At 47.7% G+C, this 5,586-nt stretch overlaps 1 pseudogene; it reads right to left on the bottom strand.

Annotated features, from left to right (window-relative positions):
- Positions 1-716: 716 nt before the first annotated feature.
- On the bottom strand, positions 717-5,351 carry LOC118396901 (extracellular calcium-sensing receptor-like; annotated as a pseudogene).
- Between the last annotated feature and the right edge of the window lie 235 nt (positions 5,352-5,586).

Here is a 5,586-nt window from a genome sequence, read left to right as displayed (position 1 = left end):
ACACACACACACACACACACACACACACACACACACACACACACACACACACACACACACTGACTGGGTGACGAAGGAATCATGTGTAGGGGATCTAAGTTCTGTCAGACAGACTCTTCCAGCATGAGTAGACACTAAGTAAACTTTATTGGTATTGTTCATATAGACGTATTTCATTCTGACACATTATAGGAGCACATACAATTATTAACAAAGTAATATAGTGAAGTTAGAGCAGGAAATTAATGTTTCCAAACAGAATGGACATTCCCCTGTTGAAATGAATGTCAACAAGCCCTAAATAACGATTTGAGTAAGTGTAAGTTAATATTTGTCCATCGTGTGTTTCTTGGTGGTTTCTAATTGGACATCATGTGTTTCTTAATGGTTTCTAATTGGACATCATGTGTTTCTTGATGGTTTCTAATTGGACATCATGTGTTTCTTTGTGGTTTCTAAATGGACATCATGTGTTTCTTTGTGGTTTCTAAATGGACATCATGTGTTTCTTTGTGGTTTCTAAATGGACATCATGTGTTTCTTGTTTTCTTTGGACATCATGTTTTCTTGGTGTTTCTAATTGGACATCATGTGTTTCTTGGAATTGGACATCATGTGTTTCTTGGTGGTTTCTAATTGGACATCATGTGTTTCTTGGTGGTTTCTAATTGGACATCATGTGTTTCTTGGTGGTTTCTCATTGGACATCATGTTTTCTCAATGGACATCATGTGTTTCTTGGTGGTTTCTAAATGGACATCATGTGTTTCTTGGTGGTTTCTATTTGGACATGTGTTTCTTGGTGGTTTCTATTTGGACATCATATATTTCTTGGTGTTTCTCTCTGGTCTCAGAAGGATGATGTAACACTTTGGAGCAAACAGACAGAACAGCAGCCCAAAGCTGGAGGCCAGGATGGCAAAGATCTCTACAGCTACTGTGTACTTCCCAGGAGAGCTGACGTAGGCAGGGATGAAGGAGATCCACACGGCACAGAAGATCAGCATGCTGAAGGTGATGAACTTGGCCTCGTTGAAGTTGTCTGGGAGTTTCCTGGCCAGGAAGGCTAAAAGGAGACAGAGGGAGGCCAGAAGGCCGATGTAGCACAGCACCAGAGAGAAGCCGACCACAGAGCCCACTTCACACTCCAGGACGACCCTCGGGCCCCGACCCTCTCTGCCCCTCCTCTCAGCAGGCCGGGGTGGAGCTAAGGCCAGCCACAGCACACAGATCAGCACCTGTGTAAGGGAACGGAGGTGGATGGAAAACTAGGTATCTAGTAAACAAATAATATGGTCAATGAAGGAAACAACTACATTCCCATAGAATACAGTAAAAACTAGATGTTCACCTGGATGAGTGTGCAGAGTGAGATACCCATCCTCTGCTGGGTGGGGCTGAAGTATCTCATCAGGTTCTCTCCAGGCAGAGTGGCCCTGAAGGCCACCAGAACCACCACAGTCCTGCTGAGCAGACAGGAGATGCAGAACACAAAACTTATACCAAACAGGGTGTGTCTCAGCATGCACGTCCACGGGTTTGGCTGGCCAATGAAAACGAGAGCACACAGGAAGCAGAGCTTGAGCGACAGAAGGAGCAGGAAGCTGAGCTCAGAGTTGTTGGCTTTCACCTGGAACGAGACAGAGGAAGATAAATTAGACTGAGTGATGTCAGAAATCAAATGACACAATCTCATCTCTGTCCAGTACCTCTATATATGATCATATGATTTAACTCACCAGGGCCGTGTGACGGTAGTAGAGGAAGGTGGCCATGGCACCGGCTGTGAGTGTTGCCCCGGAAACTGAGATGACAGACAGGATGACGCCCATGGTGTCGCTGTAGGAGAGGAAGTCCACCAGCTGGGGGATGCAGGCCGTACGATCAGGGTTGGACCAGAACCGCTCTGGACACCGAATACACTCAACTGACCCTGATATAGAAGGAAGAAGAATGAGGAGTCCAAATAAGGACCAACCAGGCTTGAGGAAAAATATGAATTGGAATCAGAACCGTTGATAGACTACCTGTTGTGTTGCTGATCTCTCCCTCAGCACAGGACAGACAGTCAAAGCAGCACACAGGCCTCCCCTTCTGTACCGCATGCCTGGTACCAGGGGGACAGTCAGCACTGCATACAGACACAGGGACCTACCAGAGAGGGGAGAGGAAGAAGTTATCATCATCATCACTGTCAGGAATATGACGATACAAACATCTCAAATTCAGTATCATGTTCCCCCTGAGTGGCTCAGCATTCTAAGGCACTGCATATCAGTGCAAGAGGCACCACTACAGTCCCTGGTTCAAATCCAAACAATTTCACATTTGGCCATGATTCAGAGCGTCTTCAGGGTTTGGCTGGGGTAGCCCGTCATTTTAAATGAGAATATGTTCAGTGTCATGTTGACTTTCTGGCTGAGATACCATTCCCCTGTTATTTATTTGGTCTTCTTAATGTCTTTCTTTTTTTCTGAATGTCTGCTTCAGGATGAAAAACTCAATAAATCTCTCTATCACTCAAGCACACACACACACACACACACACACACACACACACACACACACACACACACACACACACACACACACACACACACACACACACACACACACACACACACACACACACACACACACACACACACACACACACACACAATTAAACTAAACTGAACAGTTCTCACCTCATCTCCGCTGCCCCCACCCCACACCACTTTGTCCATGTCGATGTGAAACTGGTCGTCCGATCCCTCAGAAGACAGAAAATGTCCGACCTGGACAAACTCTGCCGTCCCCTCGGGGGTCACATGCCAGTTGATGATGTCATAAGAGGCAGGCGGATCACCTTTCATGTCGAAGTGGAAAGATTCCCCCACAGGAGTCGTGAAGTTCACTCCCCTCAGATAATGAACAATCTCAAAGAGAAAAGGGCATTGGAACAGGATTAAGAGTTAGAACCAGTTGTGGCTTTTGTTCTTTAGTATTCAAACCTTACAAAGTGTTTTCACTGTATCCTGACTGGAAACATTAGTGTTCTTAACTTGAAAACAGATCAACATGAAATTCTCACCTGGCTGGGCTGAAGCTTCCTGATATCAGGACACTGTCCACCATTAAAGACTCCATCCCCTGGTCGACAGGCCACCATATCCTGTATGGCGTAGGCGATGGCGTACACAGCCTTGTACACATTGTAGCTGGCTCTCAGCTGAGACACGTCAGCATACTGGCTCTCCCCCTCACCTAGGATTGACACGTTATTTTACTGAAATAACATTGGGAACCATGACAAAAAACTGAGATTTAGGTGTAAAGTCTCCCTCACGTATGACCTCTGACCCAGTACACTGTTGCCTGGACGGCAGTGTCACGCTGGGGTCAACCCCCAGAGAACACCCAAACATCTCCTCCCACAATTCTCTCAGGAAGGGGTCAGACTTCTCGTAGTCCCCGTCTGGATGGAGGCGTGTTAGGAAAGTCCCCAGGCCGGGAATGTCAGCTTTCTTCAGTGCAAAACCGATTGTTCCGGCAAGAGAGGGCATGTTTTTTGGGGAGGCGATAGTAGAGTAGGTGACCCAGGCATCTGAGGCGATCCACTGCTTATCTGTAATGTTCTGACGGACAACCTCTTCTATCAGGGCCTGGAGAATGAAATTGTTAAAAAGATCAAGATAGTCAAGATGAAATGCAAGATTATCAATTAGGAAATTATTGTGTCTGTAAAGGTCATCAAGATACGATAAGACACAAGGACACTGCTACAGCTGTGTTACAAATCATTACCAATACTCTGACTGGTAACTGCTCACCCCTGAATGACCTAGGAATCATACAAATGCCACCACCACTCTGGCAGTAGATCCTCTGATGGTGTCCACTATGTGCCTGATCTTTCTCTTAGACGGTAACTTGGGGATGACCATCAGTGAGAGAAAGGGAAGAGAGTCAGAGAATATCAGAGAGAGCGTATATGTTAGACTGGAAGAGAGGGGGAGTGAAAGAGTGAGAAAGATAGAGCAAAAGAGAGAGTGTACATTGTCAGATCATCAGAGTGAGGTCGTACCTTGGGAATGACCTCAGAGTAAGCGACACACACCCCAGATCCCTGGAGCTCTTGGAGCAGCAGCTGAACCCCAAACTTGCCATAGTCACCATCCCCAGACAACAGCCCCACCCACACCCAGCCCAGCTGACGCAGCAGCTTGGCCATGCCCCGAGCCTGGAAGGCATCGCTGGGTACCGTACGGAAGAATGAGGGGTACCTCCAGGTGTCACTCAAACACGCACAGGTGGCAAAGTAACTCACCTGGGAGAGAAGAGAGTGAGAGAGAGAGAGAGTCAAGGATAATTATAATTTGTAAATGACAGAGAGCAGAGGGAGAAGGAAAGTAAACGCGAGAGAGAGAGAAATCTAGATAGAGATTGAAATGTCATGTGAAAAGAGTCATCATCTCATCCCAACCTGTAATCCAACCCCTGCCTCACCATGGGTAAATCAAACGGCCCGAGGGTCTGTGCCACCACGATGGAAGCTGAGGAGCGGGTATCCCCGATGATGACGGGAACCTCAGGGGTTGTGCCACATTCTGTGCCCACCACAGAGGCCTCCTTGCCGGTCACCATGGCTAGGGCCGCCCCCAGGGTGGTGCCCTCTGACAGGCATGTGTCAGATGCCAGGAACCCCAGGGTGAGGTTAGGCAGGAGGGCTGGGTCACGGTTAATCTCCTCCACAGCAAAGATCATAGTCTGGAGCCAGCGGTAAGCACGCTGGTTGAACCTGACAGACAGAAGAAAGGAAGAAACAGAGAGATAAGAGTTAAACTGAATACACATTACCTTCAGGTGAAAACACAATGACAAAAAGCTGTTATCACACAAGCTGCATACATTGTACAGGTAGAATTTTCCTTAATGCTCCTGAACTCCTGCTCTGGTAGAGGGGCTTCTACATGGATGGGGAACAGGCCCCCAATGACCACATCTCCTGCCCGATAAACACTGCCGGAGACGGGCTTAGCTATCAGCTGACAAGCCCCCTCTCCACCTCCATCCAGACCCCAGACAGACCCAGGGACATGGAGACAGTAGAGCAGCCACAGCCAACCACACAGGCTCATCACCTGGAGAGAGACAAGTCTGAAGACTGGGAGAGTTCTGTCACCTGTTGGAGAGAGACCAAACCAAGAACTTGCAGACAGAACACTCTGTAGACAGAACGATATTAACAAAAACTGCCATCAGTGAAGATATACACCACAGACACCTGTAACCAGATGTGAAAAAAAACAGCGATTGACACACAAAATCTTGTTCTACCTCTGCCCTATCTGGCAACAGCTAGCCTTATCCTGGTGAGACAGACAGACAGAGAGAGAGAGAGGATGAGTGTCTGTCAGTCTGGCGTCTCCTGCAGAGAGTGTGAGAGTGAAAGAGGGAGAGGAAGAGGAGAGAAGGGGAGCTTCTGATATAGGGAGAAATGAGCCCCCGGCTAAAAAACAAGCACACGGCCACCAGGGGGTGCTTGTAGGGAGGATGGGGCAGGAGGGGGTTAATTGGGGACTTGTTATTGGAGGATAACTTGGG

The sequence above is a fragment of the Oncorhynchus keta genome, chromosome 18, assembly GCF_023373465.1.
Source record: "Oncorhynchus keta strain PuntledgeMale-10-30-2019 chromosome 18, Oket_V2, whole genome shotgun sequence".
Classification (NCBI taxonomy): domain Eukaryota; kingdom Metazoa; phylum Chordata; class Actinopteri; order Salmoniformes; family Salmonidae; genus Oncorhynchus; species Oncorhynchus keta.
Note: the sequence above shows the minus strand (reverse complement) of the source record. Positions and strands in the feature narration are given on the sequence as shown.